The following is a 20,670-nucleotide window of genomic DNA, read 5'->3' as shown; positions in this document are numbered from 1 at the left end:
AACTGGTCGTTTTTTCTCTCCTTAGATACATGTATTTGTTTTTTTTACTCAGCATCCTGTGAATGTTTCTCATGTTTTACTAATAATAAGGTGCCTTTTAGGTAATCACATCTCTTGGCTTTGGGAATACGGATTTCATTAAATAGATCAGTCTCTGCCATCTTAGGAAGTCCTTATGTATAGTGTTAGATAAGTCATCAAATAGTTAAATATAAAAGTAGATAAGAAAAAGAACTCCTGGTGGTAAGTACTATATGGAGAATTAAAATGATGAACAAATATTTAGTAACTTATTAGCTATTCAAGTTGGGGCAAAAAGGACAGCTTCTCTGAGGAGGTAATACTTTATCTATTGTTTGGGTGACAGGAAGGATCCAGACTTCTGAAGACAGAGGCAGAGGTTATCTTAGGACAAGAAAGGAGCTAATGGAAATATCATAAAGCAAGAAAAAACTGGATTTCTCAAGCAACCAGAAGAACATTGGTGTAACTGTGTAGGGGTTAGGTGACCTTAGGACTTTAGCTGGTCTAAAGAATCTCAGTTTAATCTAAGTATGATGAGAAGTCATTGTATCATTTTAAGCAGAGGAGTGCTACAACCAAGTAGACATGAATTTCCATGGATTTAGAATACAGTAGAGGTAATGAGATCACTTCTAATATTAGGTTATAAGAAGGCTCCGGCTTAATCTTGGGAGCTCTCTCTCTCTACTTTTAGGGAAAATGGCTGCCATGTTGTGAGCGGCCCTATGGAAAGTCCTATATTACATGGAATAGAGAGAGCCCTTTGGCCAATAGTGATGAACTGAGGCCGTCAGTCCAACATCATGAACAGAATTCTAACAATAATGATGTAAATGATCTTGGAATTGAACTCAGTTAATTTCTCCCATTAAGCTTTCAGATGAGACTGCAGTTGTGGCTAACATCTTGGAGACAATATCAGGAGACACCATAATCCAGAGAAACCAGGAAACTAAGTCACACCTGGGCTCCTGATTCACAGGAGCTGGGATATAATACATTTTTTAAGCCACAAAGTTTTATTTTCATTAATTTGTCACACAGCAATAGTATGTACATGTAAGATTTTAGATTTGATATAATATCCTATTGGGATAACACAATATATATAAATGTAGAGTGTCTAAGTTTCTTGAGCTATGTGTAAAAATATGAAAAGTACATACCACTAGCTATAGTTACATCAAACAAGGTTACCACATTTCTTGTGAAACCTTAATGTAGCAAGTAACCAGAAACTCTTGATGTCCCCCTGGTTAGAAGACATTGCTGTATCAATCAGTTTCAAGTTTCTTTTCTTGGAAAGCTGAAGTAAAAACATTTAAGAATTTCATAATTGGCAATGAGGTCAGATGTTAAGGTAGAAAGAGAGAGTATGATTTTCCTTATGCATGAAAGTATAGTAGGGGAATGCTACGTTAATGCAGAAACCAGAAGGGAAAGGAAAGCTTTGAAGACATATGAGACGGTTTATAGCAGCATGACAAAAAGAAGCAGACAGAGAGCAATGAGCTGAGTTATATTCATAGTGGAACATTAGTGGAAAGATTTATTAACTGCTACAGTTACGTATTCGTCTAGAACTATCTTAAATTTTCCAGGGCCCATGACTTATATGTACTATCTACAGACTGAAAATGTTATCTCCTAAAGGAGCTTTGAATTAGAAATATAATGCAAGTCACATATGTAATTTAATTTTTCTAGTAACCACATTAAATAAAGTAAATGGAAATAAGTAAAATTTATTTTAATAATATATTTTGTTTAATCTATTTATCCAAAATATTATCATGTGAATATGTAATCGACATAAAATGCATTAACTGAGATATTTTACATTCCTTTTCCCCCCTAAAACTAGTGTGTGTTACTTGTAGCACACCTCAGTGCAGACTAGCCATATTTGAAGTGCTGAATATTTACACATGGTTAGTGGCTACTGTAGCTTAGCCCCTATACAATTCCATGTGTGTTCTTTTAATAAAATCACACAAACATTATTCATTATGACTGAGGTTCATTTCTTGCAAACCAGAGAGCTTGGCTAAAATATAAATAATTATAGCTAATTGAATTCATATGAATTATTAAAAAAATGCTACTGTTGCTTTGAAGGATTGCAGTGTCTCTGGGTTATATTTTAGGCCCTGTGTTTTTCAATATTTTAGTAAATTAATTAAAGATAAAACACAATGAATTAATAATAAAATTTCCCATGAGGATGGTTCAGAATCAGAATTCCTATAGGCTCAACCAGACCACATCTACAAGTCTGTATTTCATAGGAACAAACGTAAAGCCCCAAATTAAAATGACATCTTTAAACTGAGCCTCACAATGTAGGACAAGAAAGGCATAGCTGAAGACCATCAATTTGAGCAAACAGAGAATTTTCAGTTGATGTAAAATCCTGATAATCCAGCAGTTTTCTGGTTGCATTTCCCTCGGTTACAGTAAGGTTAGCTAGAGGAAGGTCGTGATGCCACCTCAGGCTGATCTGGACAGACCGTACCTGGACACTGGTTCTTAGGTTTTACTGACACATTAAGAAACATTTGAAAGCTGGAAAGTGTAGAAACCAGTATGAAGTAGGGACTCAAGCCACGTTTGAAGAGAAATGAATGTAGAAACTGTAGATGCTCTATCTGCAGAAGAATAGGCAGTGTGTGTATGCATTGGGTAGGGGCAGGAAGGAGGCTGGCAGCATGTGGATGAACTGGAAAGAGGTTGAGAGTTTCTTCTATCTGTAGGTATTTCAGTGATTTATATTTAAAAGAAGGAGTGAATGTACTACAACTCAGAGGAGATAACTGGGACCAATTGGTAGAAATGTTAGGAAGACTTTGGCCATTCTTAGCTTAGAGCTAAATTTTTATCTATTTCCTTAAGGAATTTGGTCTCTCAAAGCAGTGATTATCTGATTGTTGTAATTGTTATGGTAAAATATAGATCATTCTTGGGCTGGATTTACCTATGATCTCTCTTATTTCTGAAAATCTGTTGTTCTTTAAAACAGATATATTTTGGCTTTATGATAATTAACAGTAATAGGAGAAATTTAAAGAAAACAATTTAAATATTTACACAGTACATATTTGTTACCCAGAAAAAAAATCCTACATCATTTTGATGCCTAAGTATTCATTTCTAGTGTTATTTTTATACATTTACATATACACAGATGTGTATATGTTTGTGTGCAATCTCTTAATATAAAAGATAATCAGACTATACATATTTCTTATGTTACCCTTTTTAGTTTAACAAGATGTTATTACTTCTTTCCAGAGCAGTAACTGTAGGTCTAAGTCTTTTTTGTGTGTGCGTGAGGAAGATTGGCTCTGAGCTAACATCTGTTGCCAATCTTCCTCTATTTTATGTGGCACACCACCACAACACAGCTTGATGAACTGTGTTAGGTCTTCAACTGGGATCTGGGCCTGCGAACCCCGAGCTGCCCAAGCAGAGCATGTGAACTTAACCACTATGCCACTGGGCCAGTCCCCAGATCAAACTCTTTTTAACAGGTAAATAATATTCCAAAATATAGAAGTGCCACGATATATTTAATCAGTTCACTATTGATAGACATTTATACTTATTCAGTTTTCACAGATTGTAAATGAACATCTTTTCATGCCTATAAAAGATTACTAGAAGCGGAATTGCTCTGTCAAAAGATAAAATTTCAATATTATTGATGTGATATATTTACTTACAAAAGGCAAATTAATACATTTACTGAATGGCTTTCATGTAGGAAACACATCAATAAAAAAGGAACAAACAACAAATAAATCTTAAATGTTGGATTTCTAAGGAACTGAATGATTTTATACTCCCAGCAGTACAGATATGTCCTTTATAAAGTTTATGAAATAGTAGTTTAGTCTTTGCTTGAATATAGCAACATAATTCAATTTAGTATATCAGTGAAATACTGACAAAGCAACGATTATATGACATGATTATTTTCTGGATATTGTATGTTTCAATAGAATTTTGTTAATATTTCTTTTCCTCTATTGAAAATTATGGTTTACCAAACACACACAATCACACACACACACACACACATATATATTCATACATGTAAACTCTTATACCTTGATCTCAAGTAAAAAATATTCATGAACATCTTGAACATTTATTCAAAATAAAAAGGAATAGAAACTCTGTCAAACATGTTGGTTTATGCTATTGCCTTTCTTTGCACTGAAAAATTCAAGTACATAAGACTGGTTTCAGAAGAAAATTCTCTTCTCTTTAAAACATATCTTCAACTTTTTTTCCTACTGTAAAATATAATATCACTTTAGATTGACTATGAATACATCGAGTGCTACAATTTAAAATAAATCATAAAATTGAATGTTTTCCCCTTAACATAGATTTACTATGCAAATTATTTAATAGTAAGATTTTGAATCAATGTTTAAATATACATCTTTTTGAGCATCTTACAATCATGCTATGTTTATTTTTTATTTTCATTACATTATTAGTCGCTTTTAGAGATCAAAAAAATGTGCTGTTCTCCTACATTTTATTCCATACAGACTTTGGTACAAGTCAATTCCAATCCGGGCTGCTCCACAGCCCCTTAGCTCCCATGTAATGTTGAATCATCCTTCGAAGTATTCTCTGCTGATTCATCCAGAAGCATTTTAAATTACGTAAGACCTATTCCAATTACTCAGAACATCCTAAAAGTGCTTTCTGGACCCAACTTTATGATATTATTAAAATGTAAGCCCTTTCTATTTGAACAGTTTAAATCCTATATCTGTGTATTAAAATATTGAGCTTACATATTGATACAAAATTTTTTTGATACACAAAACTGCAAATCCTTTAAATTTGCAGCTTAATTTGTCATGTCCAAAAATAAGTATGTCTGGATAGTTTGTAAAGATTTATGGTCGAGCTTGTTTCAATATAATTTATGTACAAAATTTGGCATAAATCTCCATTTTATCTTTAAAATTTAAGCAATATAAATCTAAAATATCCAGATAATTCTGATATCCTCCATTCATAAATTTATTTTTGTTTTCTTTTAAAAAGATACAAATTTTTGAGATCAAAGCTTATGAGGATTTTCACATTATAGATATTAGTGTAAATATCTAGTCTATTTATACTGTTACTGTTTGTAATTTGCTGCATACTTCCTTTCTTTCTCCTAGTTTCAAAGGAGAAGCATTAGATAGAAAGAAAACACCAAAATGCTTGGGGTTAAATTATTTATAGCATTTTAAATATTTCCCTTTATTATATCTTTCTTATACCAGTATAAATAGGAACTACTGAGCTATTTATCAAATCACTTCAAAGTGTGAAAACTAAATCACAAAATTGAATAAATAAAGAATAGGGAGTATTGTTATAGAATTAACTCATATACATGCTCTCATTTCTCCCATTCATTCATTAAAAAAAAAGATTTTGGTCCCAAACACAGATTTTAGTATTAGAGATATGGTTTAAAGTAGAGCATCAGCCCTTTCCTCCTTAGATTATGTTATAGCAGGCAAAAAAGGAATAAATTATAGCAAAATAAAAGGTAGAGCCTTTCACAAAACTAACTCAAAATGGATCATAAACGTAAATGTACAACACAAAACAATAAAAATTCTAGAAGCTAAGACAGGAGGTAATTGAGGTGACCTTAGGTTTGGCAATGACTTTTTAGATACAACACCAAAAGCACAATCCGGGAAAGACAAAATTGATAAGTTGGATTTCATTAAAATGAAAAATTTCTACTCTTGGAAAAACACTCTTAAGAGAATTAAAAGGTGAGCCATAAACTGGGAGAAAATATTTGCAAAACATTTATCTGATAAAAGACTAGTATCTGGGGCCGGCCCTGTGGCCGAGTGGTTAAGTTCTCGGGCTCCACTTGGGTGGCCCGGGGTTTCGCCGGTTCCGATCCTGGGCGTAGACACGGCAGTGTTCATCAGTCCATGCTGAGGCAGCGTCCCACATGCCACAACCAGAGGCACTCACAACTAGAATATACAACAATGTACTGGGGGCTTGGGGGAGGAAAAGGAAAAAATAAAATCTTGAAAAAAAATCTAAAGGACTTGTATCTAAAATATACAAAGAATTCTTAAGACTTAATGATAAGAAAACAAACAACCCAATTAAAAAGTGGGCAAAAGATGTGAATAGACGTCTCACCAATAAATATATACAAGTGGCAAATAAGTATATGGAAAGACTTCAACATCCTATTTCATGAGTGAATTACAAATTAACCCAGTGAGATATCGCCATGCACCTATTAGAATGACTGGTATCCAAAAACACTGGTAACACCAAATGCTGGCAAGGATGTGGAGCAACAGGAACTGTCATTCATTGCTGCTGGGAATCCAACAGCCACTTTGCAATATAGTTCAGTGGTTTCTTAAAAGCTAAATTTAACTTTACTGTATGATCCAGCAATCACGTTCCTAGATGTTTCTAGGATTTCTAAGAAATGAGTTAAAAAGTTATGTTCACGCAATACATTTACATGAATGTTTATATCAGCTTTATTCATAACTGCCCCAAACTGGAAGCAACAAATAGGTGAATGCATAAACAAACTGTGATACATCCATACAATGAAATATTATTCAGTGATAAAAAGAAATGAGCTATTAAGCCATAAAAATAACATAGGAAAACATTATACGCATATTGTTAAGTGAAAGAATCTACAATAAAAAGATCACATTCTGTATGATTCCAACTACTTGACATTCTAGATAAGGCAAAACTATAGAGACAATAAAAAAAATCACTGGCTGCCAGGATTCTGGGGGGAAGGCAGAAAGGATGAACAGGTGGAGGACAGGCCAGATTCAGAGAGAAGGAAACTATTCTGCATGATACTGCAATGCTGAACACATGGCATTATGCTGTTGTCAGAACTCAAAGAACACAACACAAAGTGTAAACCGTAATGTAAACTATGGATTTTAGTTAATGTATTAACGTTGTGTCATCAATTTTAACAAATATGCCACAATAATGTAGGATGTTAATAATAACTGTGTGGGAGTGGAGTGGGAGAAGGGTTATACAGGAACTCTGTACTTTCTGCTCATTATTTTCTATAAACCTAAAACTTCTCTGAAAAATAAATTCTGTTAACTTTGGGTGTGCACTATAATATACTTTTGACCAATTTACTGTGGTTGTTCACCTGAGCGTAGGTAAAATGTTACTTTTAAAAAATAATTTTCCTGTTTAAAAATGAAAAATGAATAGAAGGATAATATTTCATATCAGATTTTGTGATCTCTCCTGAAAAACAGATGAGAGCAAAAATAGGAAAATCTTGCACGAGATTACCTTTTGGTTCAGAAATAGGTTTTTGAAAAAAGCTTCTCATTATTCACGCTCTTTGCTGCACCCCAGGAAAATTTTAGGGAACTTTGGAGGAAAGGGTTGGGGATGGTCAAACAGCAAAATAAGTGAAATATTTTTATTTTATTCTATGCTTCTGGAGTCATCAATGATTCCTAAAATCACGGCTACCTCAATCTCCCTGAAGCCGACTCTATTTTATTTACTGTAACACAGGAAAAATTGGAAATTTCAGAATACTCCGAAACTGAAGTCAACAATATCCTTTCACGTGCTGTTTATAACCTACCAATGCTCAAACCACATGCAGTATAGGGTCCCACCACAGCGTTCAGTGCTTTGCCCGAGAATGAAAATTTCAGCCACTCGGGCAGCCCCAGCCCTAAACCCGGCGCTGAGGTTGCGCTGTGGGTGACTGGGAGGAGCGGCAGATTCATCCGCCTGCAGACGAAGAGCCGCTTTAGGGAATGCGGGACGAGCATTTCAGGAAGGAGAGGAGATCTTCAAGCACTTTTGTGTCTTTTACTTGGTTAAAAATTTCTGGTAACATGATAAAACAGTGACAACTTCCCTTTTCCTTATTTGTGCTAAAACAGGGGCATGGTTTTTCCTAGACTATGGAAATGATACAGAAGAAGTTAGCATGATTCTTGCCCCCGAAAAGGAGAGGTATGGAATTTCAGCAATGGATTTCTATGTTCAACCTATTCTTTCAGAGAAGAGATAAATGAACTTGACAACGATCCTTGAGAAATTGCTTAAAAATACTCATGTTTACTTTGAAGAAGCAAAAATTATGATGTGGATATGTCATACCGTCTCATAACATTAGTGTCTGTTCCTAAAAATGCATTAAAATGAGGATATAGGCATTTGCCTCCATTACGATGCTGAGTAAATTTGGAAAAATACATAAGTATTAATAATTTCACTATGCAAAGCTAAAATATCCAAAAGTATCTACTAAAGAAGGTGAATGTATTACATTCATAATAGAAAGATAGAAAACTTTAAGCACCTAAATTCCATTTTTCTGCTTAATTTATGGCTCAATTTTATACTTTATTTTTTTATTTTTTAAAAAATTTTTTAAAGATTGGCACCTGAGCTAATGTGTTGCCAATCTTAATTTTTTTCCTGCTTTTTTCTACCCCAATCACCCCAGAACATGGTTGTATATTTTTTAGTTGTGGGTCCTTCTAGTTGTGGCATATGGGATGCTGCCTCAACGTGGCCTGACAAGTGGTGCCATGTCCGCACCCAGGAACCAAACCTGTGAAACCCTGGGCTGCCGAGGTGCCACGAGGCCTGCCCTAATTTGTGTTTTTTTATATTTAAGGAAATAAATTAGATCCCAGGAAATAGAAAAGAATTGGAGTATTTTGTTGCCTTCCAGAATGGCAGAAAACAAACTATTTAATCATTAATCAATTTTCATTTTTATGACATTGTCATACAATTAATTTGATCTCAACTCTAGTGTCAAAATAGAATAATCATAATCTAGGTTAATGTGTTGGTTAGGCTAATTTTTACATAAAATTCCGAACTTTATGGATTACTTGAAGAATAGAGAGTCCATCCATTCTTGATAGTCTGGGATTAATTATTCAATAATGGCATGAAAACCTTTTTACTTTGATCAAGTGATCTTGATGTACCAAAGAATTGCTTTATTTAAGAAGTGATTTGAGGCCATTATCTTAGAGTTCCTTTATGTAAATTACTACAAGAAATAACTTTGTGAAAACTATTAAACTTTATACTTTAGAGATACTTTGCCAATATCAGTTCTGATACTCAATGAACCTAGTATGATCGTCTGCTCAAGAAATTGTTTTCAGAGCTAAATATCAGTGTAACTGTATTTCATTTAAGGCAATATTATATCTTTGTCCAAATGATATATGTTGTCAACTGTTGACAGTTGACATTTTACTAACTTGTGAGCAAAGCATCAGGGGTTGCAGGATATGGAGTAAATTAGGTAGAAATATAAAAAATAAATTATTTTGCAACAATATCCAACATAGAGAATGTTTTGTGTAACTCTATTTGTGAAAGAAGCATCCTGAAATCTGACGTTTCCTTTTCGCCTGCTGACTTAGGATAATTGAAAGTAAATCTTCTAAATATTCAAAATAAGGTTGTTCTTGTAACAACTCTTTTGGGTGGAATTCAAATATTTCAACATTCTCTCATTCTCTCCCATGATAACTATGGAGAGACCGGTCCAGTACAGATGGAGATCATTTGATGGCCTAAGGCTAACAGAAATTAGTTTTCACACTTATAAAGATAAAATACATTTTGCAAGCTGAGCTGTACTGGAATGTTGAGGTGAAAAAGCTAACAATTCAGAGTGGAGTATTTAAGACTGAGAGAGATGATTGTTTCTTTTGCTGTGCAGAAGCTTTTTATTTTGATGCCATCCCACTTGTCTATTCTTACTTTTCTTATCTCTGCTTTTGGCATCATATACAAGAAATCATCAAGACCAATGTCAAGAAGCTTTTCTTCTATGTTTTGTTCTAGTAGTTTTATAGTTTCAGGTCTTATGTTTGAGTTTTTACTGATTTTGAACTGATCCATTTTGAACTGATTAATGTATATGGTGTGAGACAGAGGTCGAATATCATGTTTTGCCAATGAATATCCAATTTTCCCAACATCATATGTTGAATAGCCTATCCCCCTTGTGTATTCTTGGCATCCAGCTGACTCTATATGCTTGGGTTTTTTTGTGGGCTCTCTGTTCTTTTCCATTGGCCTATATGTCCATCCTTATGCCAGTGCCATACTGTTTTAATTACCATAGCTTTTGTAATACATTTTGAAATCAGGAAGGGTCATGCCTCCAGCTTTGTTCTTTCTCAAGATCACTTTGGCGATTCTGGGTCTTTTGTGGTTAGAGATGAGATTTAGGATTTTTTTTTCTCTTTCTTTATAGAATGCCATTGGAATTTTAATAAGAGTATCACTCAATCTGTAGATTGCTTTGGGTAATATGGACATTCTAACAGTATTAAGGGGCTGGCCCCGTGGCCTAGTGGTGAAGTTCACAGACTCTGCTTCAGTGGCCCAGGGTTTCACTGGTTTGGATCCTGGGTGCGGACATGGCACCACTCATCAGGCCACGCTGAGGCAGCGTCCCACATGCCACAACTAGAAGGACCCACAACTGAAATATACAACTATGTACTGGGGGGATTTGGGGAGAAAAAGCAGAAAAAAAAAAAGAAGATTGGCAATGGTTGTTAGCTCGGGTGCCAATCTTTAAAAGAAAAAAAAACAATATTAACTTTTTGATCCACAAATATAGGATGTCTTTCCAATGATTTGTATCTTCTCTCATTTCTTTCATCAATATTTTCTAGTTTCCAATGTACAAGTCTTTCACTTATTTTATTAAGTTTATTTCTAAGTATTTTATTATATTTGATGCTATTTTAAATGGAAGTGTTTTCCTAATTTCTTTTTTGAGTAGTTCATTGTTGGTGTGTAGAAATCCAACTGATTTTTTATGTTGATTTTGTATCCTGCAACTTCACTGAATATTAGTTCTAACAGTTTTTTGTGGAGTCTTTAAGGATGGTTACATATAAGATCATGTCATCTGCAGCAGAGACACTTTTACTTCTTACTTTCTCATTTGGATGCCTTTTATTTCTTTTTCTTCCCTAATTTCTAGCTCTGGCTAGAACTTTCATTACTATATTGAACAGAAGTGGTTAAAGTGGGCACCCTTGTCTTGTTCCTGAAAAAGCTTTTAGTCTTCACCGTTGAGTATGATTTTAGCTGTGGACTTGTCATATACGTCCTTTATTACACTGGAGTACGGTCGTTTTACACCTATTTTGTTGAGCATTTTTATCAAGATAGCGTGTTGAATTTTGTCAAATGCTTTTTCTGTATCTGCTGAGATGGTTATGTGATTTTGGGAAACAATCAACAGAATGAAAAAGCAACCTACAGGGGCTAGCCCAGTGGCACAGTGGTTAAGCGTACATTTTCCACTTCTCAGCGGTCCATGGTTCGCCAGTTCCGATCTTGGGTGTGGACATGGCACTGCTTGGCAAAAGACATGCTGTGGTAGGGGTCCCACGTATAAAGTAGAGGAAGATGGGCATTGATGTTAGCTCAGGGCCAGTCTTCCTCAGCGAAAAGAGCAGGATTGTCAGTAGTTAGCTCAGGGCTAATCTTCCTCAAAAAAAAAAAAAAAAAAAAGAAAGAAAAAGCAACATACAAAAATAGGAGAAAATACTTGCAATATCTGATAAGTGATTAATATCCAAAATATATACGCAATTCCTGCAACTCAATAGCAAAAAAACAAATAACCCAATTAACAATGGGCAAAAGACCTAAGTAGACATTTCTCCAAAGAAGACGTGCAAATGACCAACAGATATATAAAAAGATGCTCAGTATCACTAATTATCAGGGAAATGCAAATCAAAACTATAATGAGATATCACCTCACACATGTTAGGGTGGCTATTATCAAATTATGAAGAATATCACTATTATGAAAAAGATAAGTATTGGTGAGGATGTGGGGAAACTGGAAGCTTTGCACACGCTTGTTGAGTATGTAAATTAGTGTAGCCACTGTAGAAAACAAATCAGTATGGAGGTTCTGTAAAATATTAAAAACAGAACTACCATATGATCTCACATTTCAACATCTGGATATATATCCAAAAAAATTGAAATCAAGATCTCAAAGAGGATATCTGCACTCCCATTTCATTGCAGCATTGTTCACAATAGCCATATATGGAAACAACCTAAGTGTCTGTCAATGGTTGAATGGATAGAGAAAATGTGGCATATTCTACAATGGAATATTATTCAGCCATAAAAAAGAAGGAAATCCTGCTATTTGTGACAACATAGATGAAGCTGGAGGACATTATGCTAAATGAAATAAGGCATTCACAAAAGGACATATGCAGCATGATTCTACTTGTATAAGCTCTCTAAAACAGTGAAAGAGAGTGTAGAATGGCACATGCCAGGGGCTGGGGGTGAAGAGAATGAGGATTACTTGCTCAATGGATTTGAAGTTTTGGTCATGCAAGATAAGTAAGTTCTAGAGATCTACCGTATAACAATAGTGCTTATAGTTACTGTGTTTGTACTTAAAACTTTTTTAACAAGATAGATCTCATGTTAAGTACTCTTACCACAATAAAACCAAACTAAAACAAAACAAAATGAAATAAATGAAATAAAAAAACACAAACAAGACACAAAGGGACACATGGAAACTTTTGGAGGTGATGCATATGCCCATTACCTTGACTGTGGTTGTGGTTCCATGGGTGTATACATATGTCCTAACTCAATAAATTCTATATATTAAAAATGTGCATTTTTTAAATATATTATACCTGAATATGGCTGTTTTAAAAAGTTTTTAAAGACTGAGGGAGATGATAATCATGAAATAAGTATGCAGAACTTATTTTCCAGGGAGAAAATTCCAAAAAGAATAAAATAGCACAAGTTGAGAGTAAGAGAAGTTGTGGATAAGAATTCTTTGCTTTGGTCTAGCAGTGATCAACACGGTCCCTACCCTGGTCTTGTTTTGCTGAGTCAGAACTTTGATTGGATTTGGTCAATCCAAAGACTTCTTGTTTTAGATTTTTGTAGATTGTGTACATGTGTTTCTTAATAGCAATGCTTTTTAAAAGGGCATATCATCCTTTTAACAGAGCCCTTAAGCCTATTTCATTCAGCATGCAACACTTTCACACATTTAACTGATCTGCAAGGATCTTAGAAGCATCTGAAGGTTTATCTAGTGACCCGGTACTTGAAGCAACATTTTGGGGGGAGCCAAATGGCAATGATGCTTAGCATGAATAAAAATTTGAATCCCATAACACCAGTACTATTATTTTCAAGGCTCTAAATCATAGCAATGTCTAGTAAATGTTCAGTCTTTCAAATGCTGTGGCCACCTACATACCCATTATACTGTCAAATTTGCAACCTGTGGCAGTTCCCACTATGGTCTGCCACCCAACACAACTAGAGGTTGTTCCCAGTCAGAGAAGAGCCAAGTTTGCTGTCTGTATTCTCTGAATGATATTTTTTAATTATGCATATTTTATAAAATTATATATAATATAGACTATATATGACATAGTATGTATAGTAAATATGTGTACATTAAGTTCATAATTCATGGGCAGGAGGGTACCACCTTAGCAATATTCCATTTGGAAAGGAAGGGTAATCATTTTTTAAATCAACATCTTTGTCTTCCAGCCTGCATACCTATGGGAACTATTATTCTATTCACTTGTTTAATCAATCAGTTCTTGGTGACTGAATAATATTTATTGAGCATCTTATGTACAACAACATCTGTTAATTGAGGGTACATTGCTAAATAAAATACCGTTTCTGCATTCAAGGAGTTCAAATACTGGATGATATCCAGATAAACAAATTAATTAAACTTTCTTTTTTTTTGGCAAGATGAGCCCTGAGCTAACATCCACTGCCAATCCTCCTCTTTATGTTGAGGAAGACTGGCCCTGAGCTAACATCTGTGCCCATCTTCCTCTATTTTATATGTGGGACACGTGCCACAGCATGGCTTGAGTGGTGCATAGGTCTGTGCCTGGGATCCAAACTGGTGAATCCAGGGCCGCTAAAACACAGCACAAGAACCTGACTGCTACACTGTTGTGCCAGCCCTGAGCTAGCGTCCATTGCAAATCCTCCTCTTTTTTCGCTTGTGGAAGATTAGCTCTGACCTAACATCTGTGCCAATCTTCCTCTATTCTTTTGTATGTGGGACTCCGCTACAGCATGGCTAATGAGTGGAGCAGGTCTGTGCCAGGATCCGAACCTGAGATCCCAGGCTGCCAAAGTGGTGCACAGGGAGCTTTAATCACTCGGCCGTGGGACTGGGCCCTAATTAAACACTTTTATAGATATAGATATAGATATAGATATAGGTATATAGATTGATCAATATATCATTAGAGGTATAGGCAAAATATAGAAGGAGTGTATTAGGGTGGAAACTGTAACAACAAAGCTTCATAGTAAAGATAATGTCTGACCTAAGTTTGGGGCCTAAACAGAAGGTCCTTAAGCTGAAAAAGCATATGAAAGGCTCCTAGTTAAGTGGCAAAAATAAATGTACATACCAAGAGGTGGGTAACTTGGTGATGCCTTTGGGGAAGATTAACGATCTGCTGATCCAAGAATGCAAGTGTATGTGTAAGGATGAGTGGAAGGCAGTAAAAAGCAGCAAAATAGGAAGCTGGAATAATAGGTGGAGCTCATGTCATGACTATTCCGTTCTACATTTCTTCTAATCAGATCTGATTACTTTAGACAATAAAGGCACAGAGGACTCTGCTTGCTCGGCCATTGCTCCTTTCTAAAGGCCGGTGGGAACAGCCTGACCTTCACTGATGACCTAACTCTTCAGTCTTCCAGATTCACCCTGAAACAAGACTCCTGCCCAATTCGTGACACAAATTATATAGTTCAGGCAGGGATTCTTTTTACATGCATTAAATAAAGTGGATTAAAGGAGAAAAGAAAGAAGAGAAACAGAACTAGTGAATTTGGGGAAAAAATGTCTTTTAGTAACATATCCCTATATGTACCAAATATTGTATATTTCTCGTAAAGTTCACAAAAACTAATGTAAATTATTAGGAAAGAATGACTTTTTAAAAATGGCTTGTAAATGTCCTATCCTCTTTTGCACAGTTAGCATGATCCTTTCCAGAATGGCAACCAGGAGGTAGGATTGGAATGAGGACTGGGAGTGATGCTTGCTTTCGAATTATGGACGAGTGAGGCCCTAACACTATCTGGCTGCTTAGTAAAAATAAAAGCAAAGGAGGAGGAGCTGCACTTGGCACTAGGTCACATGCATGCAATTTTGTGCATAGGTGACTACGCAAAGGAATTGGATGCTAAAGATATCAGACAGGAATGAGAAAGTACAATGGAAGGTGGGACCAGGCAATGGGTTTCAGTTTTAGCCTACGAAAAATAGCAGTATATCCTTATTTGATGCTGGTTGCTATGTGGGACAGACATTTTAAAGAACAATTCTTGCGAGATAGGATTTGAGGCATTGGGGAAATAAGTATTTATTAACATATGAGCTCCATAAGCAGGGATTCTGCTTTATTTATCAGTTTAATTATTTTTGTTTCACAATGTCTAGCATGACTATTTGCTTGTGGTTACAATATATATTAACTAATTACCTTAGCAGTAAAGCAATGCATTTTAAGCCTGGAAACATAAGAAACAGAGGATTTTCTATCAAATAGAAACAACGATTTCTACAAGGTCTAAACAACTTCTAATAGGAAAAAATAGAAAAAATATATCCTAGCCTATGGGAGTAATTATTTTCACAATGGAACTTTTATCACGCAGAATGAGTTATTTACAGTGCTATATGGCATCTTATATTCTAGAGGAAGTCTTTTTACATCTAACCCCAGATCTACTTGCTTGCCAAATATGATGTATCACAAATATTTGTTTTAATTTAAGGTTCTTGGCCTTGAACTAAAATGAACGGTCATTGAGGGATCCCTTATAATGTCGCGTACATGCTAGAAGATTTGCCTGAGCACATTTTGGAGCTCTGGAAAAATATAAACTATTTTTATTTTCCAGGGATGAGGGCTGACAACATCTCATGGTTGACAGGTCAATCCTAATAAAACTATATATCTGACAATCTAGATGGCAGGCAGAGGATAGAGATCAATCTTCACCCAGAAAAGTTGATGGAATATGTCATAAACTAAGAGGACACAATAATATTGTGACCTTGTATTTAATAGGTAAATGACCCTTAAATTTTAGCAACCTGAATACGTTCCATGATATTAAATATATTCTTCTGTTTGTTGGATGAGATTATATGAAAATAGTTAACTGTACCAGAATAAAAAGCCCAGGAAATATAAATATTGTTTCAAGGATAAGAAAAATAGCAAAGGATTATTGATATTAATACCCACACTTATAAAAGAGTCTCACGGAATTTTTACATCTCTTTAAAACTTCTTAAATAATAAACAGATTAAATAGTGATACCCACATAAAATTACAATTACGATCATTTTCTGTTGGAATTGAAACAACAATTTAGGTGGGTTTTTGTTGTTTTGTTTTCTAGGAAGCAACATTTCACCAACCTCTTACTAAAGAGTGTAGCTCAGCTAATGATGCTCTGATAATCACAGAAAATAGCCAATACCTTTCTGTATCAACATTAATTCTTTATTTGCACTTGCTCCATCAGACATCACTAAAATATTACTGTAGATATCAAGTGACAGTATCTTGCCATCTGCAATACTTTATAGATTTAGCCAGGCTTTGCAGGAGCATCTTTCACTTGAAAAATGGAGAAAGCTTATATAGAAACCACCTAGGAAATCACAAATCAAAAGAATTTTATTTTAATTATTTATAAATATAGAATAGTAGCTATGTTTATAGATATTAATTAGAAAGAAGGGAAAAATTAAATTTTTATTTATGCAATGTTTTACAAGCTACACTTTCTTCCCTAAGAAATAACAGTATGAGCAAAAACGTAGACTTAAATGTATTCTTCCAGTGTTGACAGGAATTTGCATAATTTGATTGTTGTTTAAGATGAATTTATAATGGGAAGATAAAATAAGATTTAAATTTCAGGAAGGGTTTTTTGTTCCAAGAATGGCAGAGTCACTTGTATTGGACTAATACTTTCTCAGATAGCAATTATAAACTCGTGCAGAAAAAACATAATTAAAAAAAAGACTGTTTTTCTCTAGGGGAATTACAAATAAGCAGAATCTGGAAGAGGTGAGAAGCAACGCACGCTTTTCTCACCTGTTAGAGACACATCATCAATGCCTCTATGAGTAGAAATAATACACATTTGGGGCCGGCCTGTGGCTGAGTGGTTAAGTTCGCGCTCTCCGCTGCGGGCGGTCCAGGGTTTCGAGGGTTCAGATCCTGGGTGCGGACATGACACCGCTCATCAGGCCGCGTTGAGGCGGCATGCCACATGCCACAACTAGAAGGACCTGCAATTATCGGGGGGATTTGGAGAGATAAAGCAAAAAAAAAAAAAAAAAAAAAGAAGAAGAAGATTGGCCACAGTTGTTAGCTCAGGTGCCAATCTTTAAAAAACAAAGAAGAAATACACATTCATTCACCTATACTAACAGTAACCAGTCAGATCTTTTTAAAACTTTACTATATATTTTTATCTTGAAATAGTCTTTAAAGTGTTGTCTTATTACCATGATATTCAATCATGCTCAAGAAGTGCTAATTCCTGTTCATTCTCTAAAAACATTTTGAAATTGTTTCACAAAGACAAAAGAGGATAAATAAAAATTGTGTTCTATATGGGTATTTTGCTGATCTCCCAGCTAGGTGGAAGAACTGATGGATGTTTTGTTGTGGTTTTTTTGACAGAATCAAAATCCACAGAGAAGTACTTGTTGGTAGGCATCAATACCAAAGAGAGAGAGCTGTGGGAGGTATCATTTAGCTAACATGAGAGAATCTGATCAAATATAATTTTATTTTCTATCGCTGAGAAATTAGGGAGTGCAATATTGGAATTAGTTTATTGATTTGCTTATGCCCCAAAAGATGAACACTTTGACCTAAGAAAAGGAAAGTAAATATTTGTAGGTACTAATCTTGACACCTTAGGTTTCAGGACAGTCCAAGGGGAAAACACATGAAGATTTTAGGAAGAAAAAGTTTTAAATATAAATGATTGTCAGAGTCAATTTCAAACATTTTAGGGAAAGCATATCACGCCACCCATGACCAAAAATAATATAAATGGTTATATATTGAAATGCGTCTGAATTTCTGAAAGCTGAATTACTCACACTATGATTGAGAAAGTTCTCCTGGGAAAAAGGAGAATGTATAATAACAGTGGTCCTATCATAAGAGAATACAGAAGTGCATCTAAATAAATGAGGTAACTATGAGCAGCTTAGAACATCCAAGAAAAGAAAGAATGAACTATAACCAAACACAGTAATGTGGACACATCTGCTTTATTTAATGTTGCAGAACAAACAATTTGCATAAATGTTAAAATGTTTACACAAAGTTTAAAAACAACCTAAGCTAAACATTATATTGTGTGGGGATGCATAGATATGTGATAAATGTGTATAACATAAAGGAAGGTAATGACAAATGCAAAACTCAATATTGTGGTTGCCTCTTGTGTCGGGAGAAAGGATTGAATGAAGTACAACACATAATTAAATACCAGGGTTTGGATAATTTAATTTTTAAACCAAGCAATGGTTTCATGTCTGGTTGTTTCGTGATTACATTTTATTATTATGCTTCGTAACATACATATATATTAAATATACTTTTGTATGCATATGGTACAATGAAAATAGTTTTAAAAGTGCATTAACCTATAATGTATAACATTTTTATGATCTGGTTGACAATGAAAATAGTGAAAATATTCACGTGGTTAAATGTTGTAAGCAAATTTATGTGGACAGAATGTACAAAGACAATTGGACAACAATGAAAAGTAGACTGGCATGCAGATGTATGTTTAGTTTTTGAGAAGAGCATAGAAGAAAATTAAGACACACAATTTATGCAAATAACACTTCTGACCAAGCAGTTATCTTTCTTGTCGTAATGCATAGAACGTTGTCGTCTTTCCTGATGTTCAAGTTTATTAAGAGTAAAGGTGTAAATTCTAGTCTTCTACCTTTTAAAATGTTAAGCTTTAATGCTTAGTGAGGCTAACTCTGGTAAATATTGTTTTACTTGGAAATCCTGAGATAGGTTTGATTATATCTTAGAGAAAGCAGATCTTTCAAAAAATAAAATTAATAAAGAATACTCTTCAGATGAACTTTCATTCAAGTTATTTGCTTTTCCATTTCACTTATTAAAGAATCTATCAGAAGAAATGATCACTTTAGTAATGATTCTGATAGATCAATTTAAAATCTTTCTTTCATTTTGACTTTTGTATAGTAACTTTTATCAATTCTAATCGAATTAGAGAAATAAAACTAAGGAAGAAAATTTGCTTAGCCATTAATATTTTCTTGTTACACTGTTGTTGCTCTATTTATATTACATTATTTACTTGGTGAAAAATGATAAACTTCAGGGCCTGGCCCCATGGCCAAGTGGTTAAAGTTCTGTGCACTCTGCTTCTGTGGCCTAGGCGTGCGGGCTCAGATCCCGGGCACGGACCTCCTCCACTCATCAGCCATGCTGTGGAGGTGTCCCACATACAAAGAAATAGAGGAAGATTAGCAACAGATGTCAGCTCAGGGTGACTCTTCCTCAGCAAAAAAAAGATAAACTTCAATCTCTTTGCCTGATATTTCGACAAAACTGAAATTGGGGCAGAAAACTATTATACTGGTTCTAAGTTGGTTAACAGGCCAAGGTGAAGAAGACAAATCAGTTTAAATTATATTGGAGTTTTGTTAACGTGGGACCAAAAAAAGTAGTAGATATTAAAAATATTTAAAAATACTTTCATCTAGATTTGAAGACAATAGTATTGTCCACTGTATATTAATGCATGACCCCAAAAGACTTCTGTGTCCATAGAACTAAAAAGACGCCAAATATCAAAGGGATCTCAAATAAGATGTCAGCTTTCTGCAATTGCTGATGATCAAATCCTTTCGGTTCTAAAGCTGCAGAAATCAAAGAGTATCATAAAGGCTCCTGACACCTCAGTGTGATCTCTTTAAACATTATTCTAATGCAGGCAAGAAATATATATGGCAATAACCTATGTTCTTATAGTCAGTGTTTTTTGGTAAGTATACCCGCTTATTTAAGTTATATCACTGCATAGTTTTCAAGTATTCACACCACTACTTAACTTATTTATATGACATTTTTGAAAGAAAAAAATGACAGTTTTTGAGCAGCTTTTATGTAAAATCACTTTCACATCTTTTTGTCCTTTGCTTTTATCACATTTTTTACTAAATATTATCTGGAGTTCATAATCACACTATTATTGATGGTTTTGGTATTTTATATGTGTTAAATGATATTTTATTATTTAAGTCATTTTCACTTCCAAATTTACAAATACGACTTGTCCAGGTTCCATGTTGATGTTTATTAATGTCCAATTTTAGTACATTTTACCCTGGCTTTCCTAACCTTGACTTATTACTCACAATCAATAACTCATTTGTTTTTATCATTCTTCCCATTTTCAAATATTGTTGTAAA

This window comes from Equus caballus, chromosome 17, assembly GCF_041296265.1.
Source record: "Equus caballus isolate H_3958 breed thoroughbred chromosome 17, TB-T2T, whole genome shotgun sequence".
Classification (NCBI taxonomy): domain Eukaryota; kingdom Metazoa; phylum Chordata; class Mammalia; order Perissodactyla; family Equidae; genus Equus; species Equus caballus.
This window is presented reverse-complemented; position numbering follows the sequence as displayed.